The following is a 17,873-nucleotide window of genomic DNA, read 5'->3' on the forward strand; positions in this document are numbered from 1 at the left end:
AGTACTGTCTTGGTCACCACCATTGGCTGTACCTAGAGTGCTTGCAAGGCCGGTAGATTTCAGGGCCCTCGTGGCCAGCAGTGGCCATGCCTGAACACCTCCTCCAACAAACCACAGAGAAAAATAACAAAAGCAGGCCGCACTGAATTTTAATGTGAACAATAATAGCTACCCTGCATGAGATGTGATAATGCCAGATGTTCTACAGAAGCAGCAAGCAGAATGTGTCTGGCTTGCAGCAGAGGCAGGTAAATGCTAGTCAGCCCCTGGAGGGATGGCTGGGTTTGCCATCAGCGTCTAAGTTAAACCTATTTCGTCTGTCAGGGAAAAGGACCTAAGCTTGCATCTTTCAAGTGCCATCAGGGCACGTGTCATTGGACGTGAGCAAAGGTGAAAGGAAGCGGGTGCACCCTGGTGCACAGCTCCAGCAAGAGCTGGGTGAGCTGCGGCAAAAGCCTGCAGGGAGCTATTTAAAGAGCTGGCAGAGACCTGGGTTGCAATAGGACAGTACCGGTAAGAAATTGTAAGTTACTTTCACCTCTGAGCACAACCCAAGAGCATTTGACTTTGTAGTTTGGGTAGTTGCTGCTTAATGTGTTGTGAAGCCAGCCTGCTGACTAGGATCCCTCCCCCCTGCCCACCTTTCCCCCGGCTGTGATCTGAAAGCAGGGCACTTGCTGAACATGGGACTTTGTGCGCACTAGCCCCATTGTGAGAGTGTCCTGCCCTTGTGTCTTGCAGTGAGATCACATGGCGCTAGCTATATACGGCCTGGTCTTAACCTGGTGCTACTGCGGCGAAAGGGATAGTTCAAACTTTACAAAGTGAAGGAGAGGGAGTGTTGTCCAGTAGGTGCAGCGAGGGGGCCAAGAGCTAGAGCCCTGGGGGTCTGCTCCCAGCTCTGTCATACACTCCTTGTGTAACACACATTGGGCAAGGCAGCTGCCCGCCTGTGTCTCCCTTTCCCTGTTTATACAACGGGGGTAACAGCGTTGATCTCGCTCAGTGGTACTGCCCGGCTGAGTTCACTCCTGTCAAGCACTTTCAGATGCTCAGGTGACGTTTGGGTGTTTGACCAGAGCTCTGTCAGGTGTAAGGGCAGAGAGATACAAGTCTCTGGAACTGGTCAGTACTATGAGAATATGATCACTAATTAAAGGCAAGGTTTTTTCAAAAAGTGATTATTTTGGGTGCCTTGATCTTTGGGGGGGGGGGAGGGTCCAACTTAAAGGTGCCTGATTTTCAATACTCAGCACTTCCTATGGGGTCTTAAGTTGGATAACCCAACTCATGAGTCACTTCTGAAAGTCCTGGGGATACTGGCAAACCCCTATAGAACAGCTATCCATCACAAGCGCTGTCTGCCCCTTTAAGAGCCAAGTAGCCAGAGGTCAGACATTCCAGCTGAGGGCAGGTGCTTTCTATAAAGGGCTGAGAAAGCGACACTGGAAGGGCAGCAAGTGGAAAGATGGGCTGATTCAGGAAGAGACTGAAAGGAAGGGGAGGCTGTCTTGTCCATTAATTTTCAGCACTGAGAGAGGCGAGGGGAAAAGCTACGGTGGGCAGAGAATTAAGTTTTATGAGCCTTTTTAGCTGTGTGGGCCTGGTTCTGAATCCAAAGTGGGAAGGTGGAGAGACACCACTTCAGCCAGGGGGATCTGAGACCATGGCTAGACTGAAGCCAGCCTGGCTACGTGATGTTGCAACAAGGTAAGACAAAGGCAAATCTGCTGTATTAAGCAGAGTTAAGTGATCAAAATAGAAAAACATTTGGAAATATCAAACTCCCTTGTGAACAATAGGCCTTTTTGTGTTTCTCTGAGCTTTTTGTGTGTGCTTTGCTCATTCAGAGAACAGATTGTATGATAAACCTTGTAAATTTGTTGCATGGGTCCTTAATAGCTGCTAATTCAAAAGGTGCTTGTCTGACAGTGCTATCAATGCAGCTTGATGGCTCTACAAATGTCTTCTTGAAAACTGTCAAAGTGTCACAAATTAATTAAATGTTAGCTTAAGTGACTCAGTGTGAAGGAGAGAAAAATCAGTGCTAAATGCAGCAATATCACTCTTTCTATTCTCCCGATGCCCTTTGATAATGCAAAGCTATCTTAAGAGAAGGCAGAAACTTGTGTGAATTGCAGGTTTTTTAAAAATAGCCCTCCACAAAATTCCCTAAAGCTGTGAAGCAATTCACTGGCAATCACTTGCTGTGTGCATGCATTCTCTCATCCCAGGCCCTCGATTGCCTCTAATCGGTGTTGGAATAGGGTCCGGAAGGCCATTTGAAAATATAATGTAGCCATTGACATTAAGGGCAGGTTTGTCACTTTTGGCACAGTCCTAACCAAGTGATGCTGCTGCAGGATGCACAAGGAGGAGTAATTCAGAGGCAAAATTCGGTACCTGCTTGCTCAACTGGAAGCAACAATTTGCTGTGGTCCAGATGTCACCCGCATGGGCTCAGTTGCTTTGGTGAGTGAGATCATTGCGGGGTGAATCCAAGTTCTACCCCTTCCTCCCTTTTCTAGGGGGCACAGTGGGCAGTGCCTGCTTCCTCCTAGAGGCCTGGACCAAGGCCTAAGTATATTGCACAAGGGCTCTGCTTTCTAGAACTCCTTAGCTTGTACAGGGCCATCTGGGCCCTGGGGCAACCCTCCCATAGTGTCCCAGGCACGAGGTTCAGGGTAACTCTTTTACCACAGGCCCCACCGCTGCTCTGCCCCTGTCCCGTTGTCCCCTCCCCTGAGGTCGCGGGAGCCAGAACAACCCAGCAGCCTGCTTCGCCCTGCTGCGTCACCCTCCCACCTAGCTGCGCTCGGCTTCATCATAGCAGCGGGAAGCGGGGGGTGGGGGCTGTGTCTGTGGCTGGGTGATTCCTGCTGCTGTGATGAAGCAGGACACAGCTGGTTGGGAGAGGGTGAGGGAATGGAGCAGGCTGCCAAGTTGCTCAGGCTCCTGCCACCATGGTGGGCGACGGGAGGCGACTCCTGCTGCTGCCATGTGCCAGGCCCCATGATAATCCCCTGGGCCCTGCCTATAGGACAGTTAAGGTGGCTGCCGTGGGGCCCACCCAAAGCTCGGGGCCTGGGCACCTATCTAGCATGACATAGCTAGCCTCTATGGGACTCTAAAAGGTGGGACTCTAAAATAGGCTGCCGCTCTGTTTTAATGAGGTCACCAGGGCTGGGGTTAATTCGTCTGAGGCTGAAGCCAAAGTCCAGGGGCTTGAGACCTGAATGGCAGGGCTTGGGCTTTCGCCCCACCCACTGGCTTGGGCCCCCTTTTCCTGGCACTGTGAAGTAATTTTTGTGGTCTGAAGGGGGTCGCTGTGCACGAAGCTTGAGAAATGCTGGTTCTAGCCCCATGACTCCCCAAAGAGCTGAACGATTTTAATTTGGGACTAGATAAGGTATAATTTGTGCGTCTCTTGATACCTTTTTTGCTTTTGAAGAGAGTACGGGAGATCTTCGGAAAAGTTACCCAGGTGACTATTGATTTTGATTTCCCTTCCTGGACTGTTATGTAAGGTGGATCAGCCCTTGATTGCAAACTGCTTCCCAGGGTGTGATGGCCAGGTTCCCTTGAACTTGAACCCATTCTGAAATTCAAATAAAGGTCATGAGACTGTGCTCTTGGCTCCCAAGGAGGGACGTAGTTTGGCATCTTTATCATTTGTAAACGGCAATGCTCCTCCGTGTCTCCCAGAATATCACGTAGCTTTATGGAGAGCAGGACTGCTCACAGAGCAGCCAGCTATGATGGAGGGTTTGGCTGATCAACTCCAAGTCACCACTGGTTGCACAGTACAGCTGAGGAATGCGAGGAGCCAACCTGTTTGTTCTCTAAACTATCCCTTTAGTCTCCTCGCACCTCCCTGCAGGTGGGAATTGAGGGCACTTTGTTAAATGGGCTGAAAGGTGTTCTCTTGCTTTTTCAAGGTGACTTCTGTAAGCGCTTCTGTGACCTTTGCAAACAGAAAAAGTGATTTTACGCAAAAATAATAAAAAAGCTCTTTCAGGATTTCCTGGAGCATCGTAGTCAGGTTTTTTTTAATTTATTTAGCACTATACAGTGATATCCATCACCCTGGAACCTGGAGTCTTTACATGGGCGGGAGTAGGATAGCCCAGTGGTTTGAGAATTGGCCTGCTAAACCCAGGGTTGTGAGTTCAATCTTCTAGGGGGCCATTTAGGGATTTGGGGCAAATCTGTCAGGGATGGTACTTCATCCTGCTGTGAGGGCAGGGGACTAGATCCCGTGACTCCTCAAGGTCCCTTCCAGCTCTATGAGATAGGTATATATCTCCATATATTATAACCAACTATTGACTAGCTGCTCCTTAAGGCAATGTCTACACTAGGAGCCTATTTCAAAATAACTAAAATTGATTTAACTCTCAAAATTGTATGCCCACACAATGGGGAAGCCTTGAAATTAGTCCAAGGCAGGCTCTGTTAATGTGGACATGCTACCTTGACTTGGAGACCCAGGAAGCACTGGCAAGTCATTAGTTCAAATTACTTTGGGGAGTAGTTATTTCAAAATAGCAGTGCTGGGACATCCTCACTATTTTGAAATTAGTGTTATTCCCCAAAGAAAGCAGGAGCACAGATTCCAAAATAAGCAGCAATATTCCAGGCAATAGAGTGGATGCTCCGCTTATAAATTCGACCTAACGGGGACAATTTCAAAACAAAGCCCTAGACCAGTGCACAGTCCATCCTGTGCACTGAATGTGGCAGGTAATCATGTAACTGAAAGCTTGTATCATAACACACACCCGAGGTGTAAATTGCATGGGCAACCTTGATACTGGCATTTCCTAACTCAGTTTGTAACTTTAATAATGTCCTTAACTTAGTTTGTGTTTCTCTGTCATTTGATTAACGCTGTACACGAATCGACATTGGAATTCTTTTTCTAGACCTGAAGAGCTCCATGTGGCTCAAAGCGTCTCTCTCATCAACAGCAGTTCTTGCAATAAAAGATATTACCTAATCTCTCTAATCAGGGGAACCTGACAGCATCATGTTAAGCACAGGAGTGATGACGTGTCTGTTCTGAATCACTGATGAATATTGCTGTAACGAATGCTTTGATTCTTATTGCTGATAAATAGTGTTTCAACAGGACAAAGAAGCACTTTAATGAATGCACCCAAAGGCTTTCTAAGTGCCTGCTCCTTTACGAAAGCAGGTGACAGGACAATGACTACAGAACAAAGTAAGTGCAGTTGGCGAGCCAGAGCACTTTGCTACAGGAGATGTGACCAAGGGAGAAAAAAACAACCCAAGAATAGCTCAGACCCTTGTTGTGCCTGGCAACTTGTCATTAACTTTGTACCTAGGTTTGAATGGTATCACCAGCATCAGAGGCCTCAATAATAAGATGGGCTGGCGGTTAGAGCAGTGGATAGTAACACAGGAGTGGGGCTGACCAAAACTTTTCTGTTAAAGCTTGTTTAATGGAAAACTAAATCTGTGTGTAATTGCTAGTAGAAGGTGTCTACTTGCTTTGAAATGTTGGATTTTTTTTCAGCAGAAACTGATGTGTGATGTTTTCAGTTATCTTAAAAAATCCCTCCTCCCCCCAATACTCACATTTTGGATTTTTTTTTTTTTTTTTGCCCCTATGTTTTGTTTTCCAGCAAACTTTTTTAGCTCTTGCTGTTTAAAAAAAAATGCTTTGTGTATTTTTTTTGTTACATTTTTTTTAAAGCCTGGACAATATCTTCAGTGTGAAGTGAAGCCTCCAAGTCCCACACATCCGCCTTGTGCTGTGTGCTGGTGCGATTCTGCCTGCCTCGGATGTTTGCTAACTCAGTTCCCTCACCACTGCTATCTTGCATAGAACCGGTGTTTGAAGACTGCTTTGGAAGCATTACATATCCCTCAGCAAGGCTATGACCATGCTGATGGAAATGAGTAGGTAAGGCGCATCCCAGGATAGTGAGGCTTCATTGGACTCCGAACTCTACGCTTCAGCTTAGTTAAGCGTACACTGAAGCAGCAGCAATAAAGTTACTAGTTCAGAGTGATTGCATTGATGGTGGTCGCAGAGGTATAAAGCGGTGTTTCTTAAACTATGTTCCATGGAACAGTGGTGTTCCGTGAAGAACTCACAGGTGTGCCACGACCTCTTCTTTGTTTTTGTCTTTTTTTTTTCCTGACAATTTTTTTTGAAGAAAATTTTCATAGGTGTTCCGCATTAAAAAAAAATATATTGTTTGGTGTTCCGGGGTCTCAAAGTTTAAGAAGCACTAGTATAAAGAGCTTGTGCTGTTTCCTAGATATTTACACATTCTTGCATCCTTCCTGCATTTCTTCTAAGCCTTGAGAGCTTCCATGGAAGGCCTCTCTCTCTCTCCCTCTCTCTCTCTCTCTCTCACACCCACACCCACACCCACACCCACACCCACACCCACACCCACACCCACACCCACACCCACACCCACACCCACACCCACCACTCAGGCACAAAGTGCAGTTCAGCTAGCTTGTTAGAAGACCGAGGGTTGCACAGCAAGGTCTGTAGCAAGAGACACTGCAGTGGGGCTTTAAGTTAAGGCAGTTCTCTTAACCAACAGCTGCCGATACACATTGTTAGAATCCCGCGTTGCAGATTTAGGCTAAACCTTCTTCGTGTTCTTGATTACATACCAAACGAGTAGAGCAGACCACTCCTACTGTACTACTTAAGTGGTGTGTTTGTTTACTGGAAAACGCACAAGCTGAGCTGTTCAGCACTTTGCAGTGTGTAAGTTGCTCAGCCATCTGCTACGTGATCATTTAGAAAAGCAGGCCACAGTATTGCACATACTTCCAAACTGGTAGTGGCCCACACAGAGCACCCTATACATGCTGAATATATTTTCACACTTGAATACAGAGCACAGAACAGTCTCCAGTGGTGACACATCGGAGAAGGGCTGGAGAATTGGGAAGCTTTTTCTTTAAATTTCAGAAGACAGCTCAGAGCTGCAAGGAGTCGGAGTTGGGTGTTACTCTTTAAATAGTTTGGAAACCCTATAGTGGGCTGCCTTGTTTTCTCTTCTGAGAGCCCTGCCCAGAGCAGTAGGACTTGTCTGTGTGAGTAACTGCAGTGGAAACCATCCATGTCTGTGAGGTTTCTGTACATTCCTCATGTTGTGTAGAGACCCACCTTCTGCATCTTTGCAAATGGAGAACCCTCATCTATGCTAGCCCTGCCTTTGCTCCTCTACAAACTTTCCAGCTTATGGATAACCCATTTGCATTCTTCTTTTCTTAGGGTGCATCTAAACTACAAAGATTTTTTTCAAAAGAGGATATGCAAATTCTGCAGGAATTTGCATATCTTCTGATTGCATTTTTGAAAGAGGATCTTTTGAAAGTGAAATTAGTCTGAATGCAGGTAGTTTGGGGAAAACCCCTTTTTCCAAAAACCCGCTCTTCCTAAAAAAAAAAAGGAGATTTACACAGGTTTTCAAAAGGGTTTTTTTTTTCTCCAAAAAAACTGTGTCCAGACTGCTTTAATTTTCGAAAGATCCTCTTTCGAATATGCGATAGGAAGAAGATATGCAAATTCCTGCGGGATTTGCATATCCTCTTTCAAAAAATCTTTGTAGTTTACACGTGCCCTTAATAGCCAGATCCCTTTCCCACCATTGTGCAGTTTAAAAATGGATCTGTTGGCAAGGCCAGTATTACTACTCTAATTACTGTTGTGGCAAACAAGCCTTGGATCTCACTAGTGTGCAGGCATGGACACAGGAATTGCTGAAGAGTGTGTGTGTGTGTGTGTGTGTGTGTGTGTGTGTGTGTGCTTTTTTTGTAAATATGGACCTCAAGGGTATGAATGCACCCCCTCATGGTCCCCTAAGTAAATGGGGAAATCAGCCCCAGCCTTCCACTGGCTGGCCGGAGCATGCTTTTGCACCTCCCTTCCCACCTACCCCCCACCTGTGTATGAGTCTGTTGTGTATAATGGGCCACACCTAACCATTTCCTTTTCTGGGCAAGGTGACTTAAGTCTGAGTCATGAAATATTCCTGAGATCCTTCCCAGCCACACAGAGGGATGACCCCGATGTCTCATTTGGATAACATGTAGCATAAAAGCCAGCCAAGGCCTTAGTGAGAATACCCACCTGTACCTTACTCTGATCTGAATCATATCTTGGATCTGCTCTGTGCCATGTCTCAGGGGTGGCCTGTCCATATAGGCAAACTAGGTGGTTGCCTAGGGCCCCACGTTAAAGGTGGCGCCGAATGGTGGCGCAATATTGTTGAGGGGTTTGGAGGTAGGGGTGCCGATTGCATGGTTCGCCGAGGGCACCAGTTGCTGGTAGCTAGTCTAGGGCTGCTCCTGTCTCTAGACTAGCTGGAGGTATTGCTTTACTTATCAGAAAGCCCCTGCTTTTAGGCATCCTTGCTTCTTTTTATTTCCCTCTCCAAACGAGAAACTTTTAAGATGACCCTCTTTTAGGCTTTGCCTCCTGTTGCAATGTTTAAAAAAAATCACCTAGATGGAACTCCGGGCAGGGAAGAGGGGGAAGATGCTTTGCCGTGGACCAAAACCAAAGATGTTCCCATAAATCATTGGGAAATTCCCGAAACTCTCCAAGTCAGTTGCCCTTTTGCCAAGAGGCAGCTCATGACTGAGGTATGTCTGCTGGAATCCCAGGCTTCCCCAGCACTAGTGAAATTTGGAGAGAGAGGTCCCATGCTTCTCTTCCTCCAGCAGCAGGGACCATGGAGGGGAATAAACTCTGCAGCAGCATCCAGGCTCTGACCTCCCAGCCCACGGGCATCTAGCAGGGCCGGGAAGATGAGTGACAGGCAGACCTGTTTATTGCTTGAATAATTCATGTTGTGAACTCCTGAAGCACCAAATGAGCCTGAGAGGAGAGCAAGCGAGCGGTGGCTTCTCCTCTCTTCCCAGAGTGAGAATAAGGGCAACATTTATGGGCCTAGATAAGGGAGAGGAATCAGGTGAGCAGGGGAACAAAGGGAGGGAGGAATGACCCAGGATTGAGCCAAGATGAGGTAAAGCGCCCCCAGGAGGACCTCAGGGACATAGGTGCTGGAACTAAGAGTGCGGGGTGTGGCGTCCGTTATACACAGAGTTTACAGTTTAGTTCAGTGGCACCCCCACGATAAAAATTATTCCAACACCCTGAGCAGGGATGCCACCAACTGTAAGAACAAGGGCTTAGGAGGCCGGTTCTTCAGTGTTGCTCCATATACTTCAATACACTAGTCCTCTGTGAGTCTAGGATAACTGTTAATGCACCGTAAGATCCCACCTCAGCTGATCCTATCTGCCTCAGCGTTTTCTTTCAGCATTGGCAGGTAAAACGCTAGCCAGATGTAGCCCTAGTACCATAGGGTATGTCTACCCAGCGCTATTTCAGCATTCCACGAGGGTTAAGGTGTGTTTTGAAATTGTGCATTATTTCAAAATTTGGTGCTGTTTAGACGTGCCAAATTTCAAATAAGCTCTTTTGAAACAATCTAAATAAGAGACGGAATTTGCATAGTCCAAAATGTGTATCTTATTTTGAGTTTAGGGTGCTGTGTAGAGGCATCCACAGTGTCCTTAAGTCAAGTAGGGGCTAACCAAGCCCTGGATAGCTGAGGGATCAAAGAATTAAAAAACAAACAGATTTAGTTCGGTTAAAGAGCATGTAAACTTTAAGCAGCTCGAAGCACTGTCTGTATCTCTAAAGGAAGTTGTTTTCCTGTCCCCTTTTAACTTTAAATCTATTATTCACATTTATTTGGTTTACTGCCTGTGTCTATCTAATCTCTCCTATTGTTCCCATCACCACAGTATTTGGGCTCACGAGTACAAGCACTAGACATATTAACCCCAAGGAGCTCTGGCACTTGGTACAGTAAGATTGCTGTAGGCTGCCTGGGCTGCAGAGTCAGGCTACTCAAATATTCTTGCTAGAAAAGTCATGCATGTTCTCTAGGCAGGTTCAGTAAAGCACCTGAGCCAAGCACTTACACCTGTAAATGCTGAGAAGTGCTATGAGCACTGTATTTTGTGCTTGGAAAACCCCTCCCCACCACCATCTCATGGGCCTTTGTGTCACTCTCTGTAATGATTCTTTTTGCTGGTGCCACAATATTTTCCACTCACAGAAGTTCATTCTTGATAATTGCACTGTTCAGAGCTCACTGCGTTAATTCAGTAACATGAATCACATTTTCCCGATGGCAGCCTAGGGAGAGGTTTGGGCATAGGAAACCAGAGCGTGAGCAGAAGCAGCCTTAAGCTCCTCTCTGAAATCCTCTTGCAGGACAGGATAGAGGGATCTGTGTTAAATTCCTGCTTCTTCCGCAAACTCCCTGTGAGTCTATGGCCGGGTTTGCACTGAGAGAGAAAGTCGACTTAAAATAAACAACTCCAGCTATGAGAACAGAGTAAGTGGAGTCAATGTGCTTTAGGTTGAATTTCTAGGGTGTCGTCCCCCTCCCCCTGTCCCCCGTGGGAGAGTGATGGGAGAAACTCTACCGTCACTTCCCTTACTCCTTGCAACCGAATGGAGTACCAGGGTCGATGAGAATGTGATCAGCATTAGATTTAGCAGGACCTTACGAGACCCACTAAATCAAACCCCAGGGCTGTGTCTAGACTGGCAAGTTTTTGCTTTTGCGGAAAAACTTGCCAGCTGTCTACACTGGCCGCTTGAATTTCTGCAAGGACACTGACGATCTCACGTAAGAAATCAGTGCTTCTTGCGGAAATATTATGCTGCTCCCGTTCGGGCAAAAGTCCTTTTGTGCAAAAGCTTTTGCGCAAAAGGGCCAGTGTAGACAGCTCAGATTTGTTTTGCGCAAAAAAGCCCCAATTGCAAAAATGGCAATCGGGGCTTTTTGGTGGAAAAGCATGTCTAGATTGGCACGGACACTTTTCTGCAAAAAGTGCTTTTGCGGAAAAGTGTCTGTGCCAATCTAGACGCTCTTTTCTGCAAATGCTTTTAACGGAAAACTTTTCCATTAAAAGCATTTGCGGAAAATCATGCCAGTCTAGACGTAGCCCAGAAGATTGATCTCTGAAGCATAGGTCTCATGGTAAGTGAAGACAAGGTCTGTGAATGTCAAGATAATTCAAGGCCATAGGGAAACACCAGATCATCAAGTGTAGTGACTCTCAACCTCTCCAGACTACTGGACCCATTTCAAGAGTCTGACTTGTCTCTTGTACCCCAAGTTTTGCCTCATGTAAAAATAACTTGCTTACAAAATGTCATAAAAATACAAAAGGGTTGCAGTGCACTTTTGCTGAAAAGTTGCTTACATTGTCATGTTTACTATAGAATTATAAAATCAATTGGAATATTAATATTGTACTTACATTTCAGCATATTGTATCTAATGCAGTATAAATAAGGCATTGTATTGAAATTTGAGTTTATACTGATTCCGCTTGGGCTTTTCATGTAGCCTGTTGTACAAGTAGGCAAATATCTAGATGTGTTGATATACCCCCAGAAGACCGCTGTGAATCCCAGGTTGAGAACCACACATCTAGTGTGAACTCGCATATCGCAAGATACCAACACCACCCTGCATCTACAGCCTAACTTCAACCTTGGGCAAGAAACTAGATTCTTCAATCTCCTATCTGTCAATTAGGAGAAAGGGATATTAATATTTGCTATCTTGGGCCCTAAACTTCCACTGGAGAGGGGTTTTTTTGGTGGGGGGGGGGAGAAATAATAGGTAGGTTGAGGTTTTTTTCAGGGGGGAGGATTAATAGGGCCTCTTTCCAAACCTTCACTGGAAACAATGGAGGAACTAACTCATAGGCCCACTACAGAGTTACCTGGTCATCCAGACAGAACTTAGGGTACCACTGTGCTTTCAAATTCAGTGCTGTTGGTCTATTGAAAACTGGTGCAAGCACTGGACTAGGCTATTCTTTTAGATTGGAACTTGAAGGGAGCAACTGAAATTCAGCGGGATTTGGGTGTCTAGCATGCTTAGGCCTTAGAATAGGTGTGACGGACCATTTTTGGCCGACCCACAGAAAAATCAATACACTAGTGAGAAGCAAACAACCAAAACATGCCTCCCTCCCACCCAAGAAAACCAACCCTCACTAATGTAACCCCTGACTGAGAAGAAGACAGACAGTCCCCACATTCCCCTCACACACCAGCACCTAGAGGGGCCCAGGCTTCTAGATTATCTGTGCTCCAACCCCACGGGGGGGAAAGCAGGGAGGCTGGAGCACTAGCATAGGCTCCCCAATGCTGGGGGGAGCCCTGAACCTTGGGGGTCAGATCCCGGCAAGCCAGGTACCACACCCATCCCCCAGGACTTAGGTGTCTCACACCTGCCTTAGAACATCCCAGCCTTCCATGGGAGGTGCTAGGCATTGTATAACCAAGAAAAGAAGGTATTCAGTGGTACTTTGCTATCAGTGTAGGAATCTGGCCACGCTAGAACTTCATGCCAGGACTATTTGCAAAGACTGTCAGCAAATCAATTTATTTTCTTTCATTATGGATTTGCTGCCCATGCTGCTAAATCTGCTCCCTGTGCTTTCGTTTTTGATAACTGGTAGGGATCTGACCAAACTATTTTTGTTTGAAAATGTCCATTTGTTGGCGAGAGAGGCAGTTCAAGAAAACCCTCGATTCAATTATTTTTGAAAGCGGTGACGTTGACGCATCCCGTTTTGATATTTTCTGCACAAAACAATTTGTTCTTCTTCTTGAAACAACTTTTGCTTCAAGATGTTAGTTCTACACTAAAGGTATATAAATAAAACAGGTCAACAATCAAATGAAATGTTTTGAAATAATTGAAACCACATGGTTTGATTGACCTAACCTGATTATTTTTCCCGGGATATTTTGAGATTTTTCACTTTTTGTTCCATTTTTGGGAGAGGGAAAATGTTCAAAATCTTAACTCATGTGGCCTGGAAAGAGAAAACCCAATGGCTAGAAGTTGAATTGAGATGATTTTAGTCTGGAAATAAGGTGTACATTTTTAACAGTGAGGATAATTATTGAACCAATTTTCCAAGGGGTATGTGGATTCTCTATGGCAGTGGTCCTCAACCTTTTCAGGTTGGCGGGCGCCAGGGGGCGTGGCCGTTCGCCCGCCGGGCGCCAGGGGGCGGGGACACTTGCCCGCCCGGAGGCGGCCCCCCCCAGCCGCATGCCCGGGGGTGGGGCCCCCCCATAGCCACGGGGCTGGGGCCGGGCCCCCCCCATAGCCGCGCGCCCGGGGAAGGCGCCCCCTGGCAAGCGCCGTGCGCCCAGGGCCGGCGCGCCTCCCCCCCCCCGTAAGCGCCGTGGGGCCAAGGCCGGGGCCGGGGCCAGGGCACGCGCGGCGCCCCCGGGGGTGGCACCTGCCAGCCCAGATTGCTCCGTGGGCACATGTAAAGAGCCCGGCGGGCGCCATGGCACCCGCGGGCACCGGGTTGGGGACCACGGCTCTATGGGTATGTCTAGACTACAGGGTTTTGTCAACAGAAGCTTTGTCTGCAGATACTGTCGACAAAGCTTCTGTCGACAAAGAGTGTCTAGACTACATCCAGTTCTGTCGACAAAGCAAGCCGCTTTGTCGACATAACAATGTGGACGCAAAGGACAGTGTAGATGCAATAATGGTGCATCGGTCGATAAAAGGCGTTATTCCTCGTAGAATGAGGTTTACATACGTTGACTAAACTGTTGAGTTTTGTCAACGTTATGTCGACATAACTCAAAGACAGTGTGGACGCAAGTATAGTTTTGTTGACAAAAGTCCACTTTTGTCGACAAAACCCTGTAGTCTAGACACACCTTGTCCATGGCAATTTAAAAACCAAGACTGACTTTTTTTTGTAAAAGATCTGTTCCAGTTGAAACAGGGATTATTTAGGGGCAGGTCCCAAGCTGGTATGATAAGAGGTCAGACTAATTGATCACAACAGTCCCTTCTTGGCTTGGAATCTAAAAAGGCCAATTCCCTCTCTTCTTCCCCTCTCCCCATCTGTTTTCCATGACTTACAAGATGACATCGTGTCCCAACCCAGCAATCACGGTAACACTTATTTTAAACCCCACCTCCACTGAGGAAACCTGAGAAGTGCACAAAGTCCTTGCAGGCTCAGAACAGCAGCTGTGGTGCTGGATGAGTCACTCTTTCGCCTTCAGAGAGGGGTGACTTTTCTGTGAGCCCACACCTGGGTGATCCACAAAATCAGCAATTTTGAGTGTTAATCAATATAGTTTCCTCCAGCAATTTTCCCTTTCAAATGAATGGCATGTCACTCCCACAACCCACCTGCATTTCAAAAAGAGACAGAGATTTGACTCCTGCCTGACAACTGGAGGAGAGACACCGATTCATGTTCCGCTGCGAGAATGTGTGGGGATAGGAGGTGCTTCAGTCTTTCAGCATTACACGGGGTGGGGGGGGAGACTAAGAACGTTCTCTAGCTGCTGCTATCCCCAATCCAGCTGACACTAAAGGTGTGGCCATATTGAGGGCAGACTCGTGCCTCCCAGCCTTGGCAAGGTTCAGAGTGGTATTCAACACAGCTTGGGCTCCAGTCCACCTGACCCCTCCCTGTTAGGCTGGAGAGTTTGAGCTGCAATGCCAGTAGTGAAGGAGTTAAGGACAATCGCTGATCCCCCACCCCACCATACCTGCAGCCCTGGGCTAAGCCAGAAGGGAGAATAAAAGGAGTCAGCCTGGTTCAGAGAACACTAGAACTGGAAGGGACCTCAAGAGGTCATCAAGTCCAGTCCAGGGCTGATTGGCCCCGAAGGAGGGAGAGTCTTGAAAGGAGCTTTGCCTGCCCAGGTAAGCAGTCTCTGACCGGCTAAGGAGAACAGCCACCAGGGAGGAGCAGCTAGACACTCCAGGGAGTGAAGGATGTTTGTGAATGGAGTCGGAAGAAAAAGGCAGGGACAGCCCAAGGGAAGGCTGGTGAGCAGCCCAGTATAGAACTGGCTTTGCTTCTTATTTGAGGAGACTTTGGGTTGAAAGCCCTCCAGCCACCTTCTCTACGGAAAAGGAAGAGGCCAAAGGAGCAATGAAACGTGAGCTGAAGTCAACTTTAATGGACCCTGGAGGCAGAAATTCCTTCCTCTTCAGGGAGACCCAGGATTGCAAGAAAATCCACAAATTTTACAAAACTAGTACAGAATCAGAACTTATTTGCAGAAATTATTCAGTGGTTAAACTCGAATTAATGCTTTCCAGAACTCTTTAAATAGCTCAAGGAGAAGTCAAACAGAAGAGGAGGTTAAATTCGTTTAATAAATTAATGGCACAGCTCTGGGTCCCTGGAAAAGCCACAAGGGGATATGGCTTCAGTCGCCCCCAATGCAGATATTAAACATCATGCTCCAGGGTTTAAAACAAGCTCTAATCAGTAGAGACCAAGGTGAGACCTAATGCAGGGGGCAGATGATTCTACAGTTGCTACAGCGTCCTCTGAAACCTCTGATGCTGGTAGCTATCTAAGCTGAGATACTGGTCTACACGCAACTTGGTTCTGGTCCAGTCTGGCAATTCTTATGGGCTTCTGTCCAACGTTGTCCAAAGCTCTGTTTGTTCCTGAATGCTATTGTACGTTGCCCATTCACTGCATTCCACACACCCAGAGCTGTGCCATTAATTTATTAAACGAATTTAACCTCCTCTTCTGTTTGACTTCTCCTTGAGCTATTTAAAGAGTTCTGGAATGCATTAATTCGAGTTTATCCACTGAATAATTTCTGCAAATAATTTCTGATTCTGTACTAGTTTTGTAAAATTTTATTTTCTAACTATTTGACAATTCCGCCCCCTCGCCCGAGTTTCCCTGTTTTCACTGGCTGTGGAGCTGGTTGAAGTTTTAAAGAATTATGTCATCAGAAGTTCGGGGAGTGGGAACAGGGAGAGGGAAATGAAAGATTTTCTTTAATTCCCCTCCTCCAACACTTTTTTTTTTTTCGGTCAGATCTTGTCTGTAGATGGTTTGTTCTAAATATTTGATACCCAATATTTGAACCATAGAGCCGAGTTTTAAACGAAGATAGGGTATGTCTACACTACCACCCTAGTTCGAACTAGGGTGGTAATATAGGCAACCGGAGTTGCAAATGAAGCCCGGGATTTGAATTTCCCGGGCTTCATTTGCATCTTGCCGGGCGGCACCATTTTTAAATGTCCGCTAGTGCGGACTCCGTGCCGCGCGGCTACACGCAGCACGGACTAGGTAGTTCAGACTAGGCTTCCTATTCCAAACTACCGTTTCTCCTCGTGAATAGGAATAGGAAGCCTAGTCCGAACTACCTAGTCCGTGCCGCGTGTAGCCACGTGGCACGGAGTCCGCACTAGCAGACATTTAAAAATGGTGCCGCCCGGCAAGATGCAAATGAAGCCCGGGAAATTCAAATCCCGGGCTTCATTTGCAACTCCGGTTGCCTATATTACCACCCTAGTTCGAACTAGGGTGGTAGTGTAGACATACCCATATTGATATAATAGGCATAACAGAAACTCGGTGGAATGAGGACAATCAATGGGACACAGTCATACCAGGGTACAAAATATATTGGAAGGGCAGAACAGGTCATGCTGGTGGGGGAGTGGCACTATACGTGAAAGAAAATGTAGAATCAAATGAAGTAAAAATCTTAAATGAGCCAAAATGTTCCATAGAATCTCTATGGATAGTAATTCCATGCTCCAATAATAAGAATATAGATGTAGGGATATATTATTGACCACCTGATCAGGGCAGTGATAGTGACTATGAAATGCTAAGGGAGATTATAGAGGCTATCAAAATAAAAAACTCAGTAATAGTGGGGGATTTCAACTATCCCCATATTGACTGGGTACACATCACCTCAGGTCGGGATGCAGAGATAAAATTTCTTGATACATTAAATCACTGCTTCTTGGAGAAGCTGGTTCTGGAACCCAAAAGGGGAGAGGCTATTACTGATTTAGTCCTAAGTGGATCGCAGGATCTGGTTCAAGAAGTAAATATAAGTGGACCACTTGGAATTAGTAACCATATTGCAATACAATTAAACATCCGTGTGGTGGGAAAAACACCTCAGCAGCCCAAAACTGCGGCATTGAATTTCAGAAAGGGGAACTACACAAAAATGAGGAAGTTAGTTAAACAGAAATTAAAAGGTACAGTGACAAAAGTAAAATTTCTGCAAGCTGCATGGAAACTTTTCAAAGACACCATAACAGAGGCCCAAATTAAATATATACCCCAAATTAAAAAACACAGTAAGAGAGCCAAAAAAGTGCCACTGTGGCTTGGCTTAACCAGGTAAAAGAAGCAATGATGGATAAAAAGATATCTTTTAAAAAGTGGAAGTCAAATCCTACTGAGGAAAATAGAAAGGACCATAAATGTTCTCAAATTAAGTGTAAAAATATGAGAAAAGCTAAAAAGGAGTTTGAAGAACAGCTAGCCAAAAACTCAGAGTAATAGTAAAATGTTTTTTTAAGTACATCAGAAGCAGGAAGCTGGCTAAACAACCAGTGGGCCTTTGGACGATCGAGATGCTAAAGGAGCACTCAACGATGATAGTCATAGCAGAGAAGCTAAATGAATTCTTTGCTTCAGTCTCCAAAGCTAAGGATATTGGGGAGATTCCCAAACCTGAGCCATTCTTGTTAGGTGACCAGTCTGAGGAATTGTCCCAGATTAAGGTGTCATTAGAGGAGGTTTTAGAACAAATTGGTAAACTTCACAGTAACAAGTCACCGGGACCAGATGCCGTTTCCCAAGAGTTCTGAAAGAACTCAAATGGGAAATTGTGGAACTGTTAACTGTGGTTTGTAACTTCTCTTTTAAATCCGCTTCCATACCTAATGATTTGGAGATGGCTAATATGATGCCAATATTTTAAAAGGGCTCCT

At 46.1% G+C, this 17,873-nt stretch overlaps 1 protein-coding gene across 1 annotated transcript in view; it reads left to right on the top strand.

Annotated features, from left to right (window-relative positions):
- The first annotated feature begins 1,466 nt into the window (after window positions 1-1,466).
- TMPRSS5 (transmembrane serine protease 5) overlaps window positions 1,467-17,873 on the top strand; it is a 245,206-nt gene continuing 228,799 nt past the window's right edge. The window contains exon 1 of the mRNA XM_075909414.1: window positions 1,467-1,710. The gene's annotated coding sequence lies outside the window, so the exon portion shown is untranslated. The remainder of the gene's footprint in view (window positions 1,711-17,873) is intronic.

The sequence above is a fragment of the Pelodiscus sinensis genome, chromosome 26 (genome assembly GCF_049634645.1).
Source record: "Pelodiscus sinensis isolate JC-2024 chromosome 26, ASM4963464v1, whole genome shotgun sequence".
Classification (NCBI taxonomy): domain Eukaryota; kingdom Metazoa; phylum Chordata; order Testudines; family Trionychidae; genus Pelodiscus; species Pelodiscus sinensis.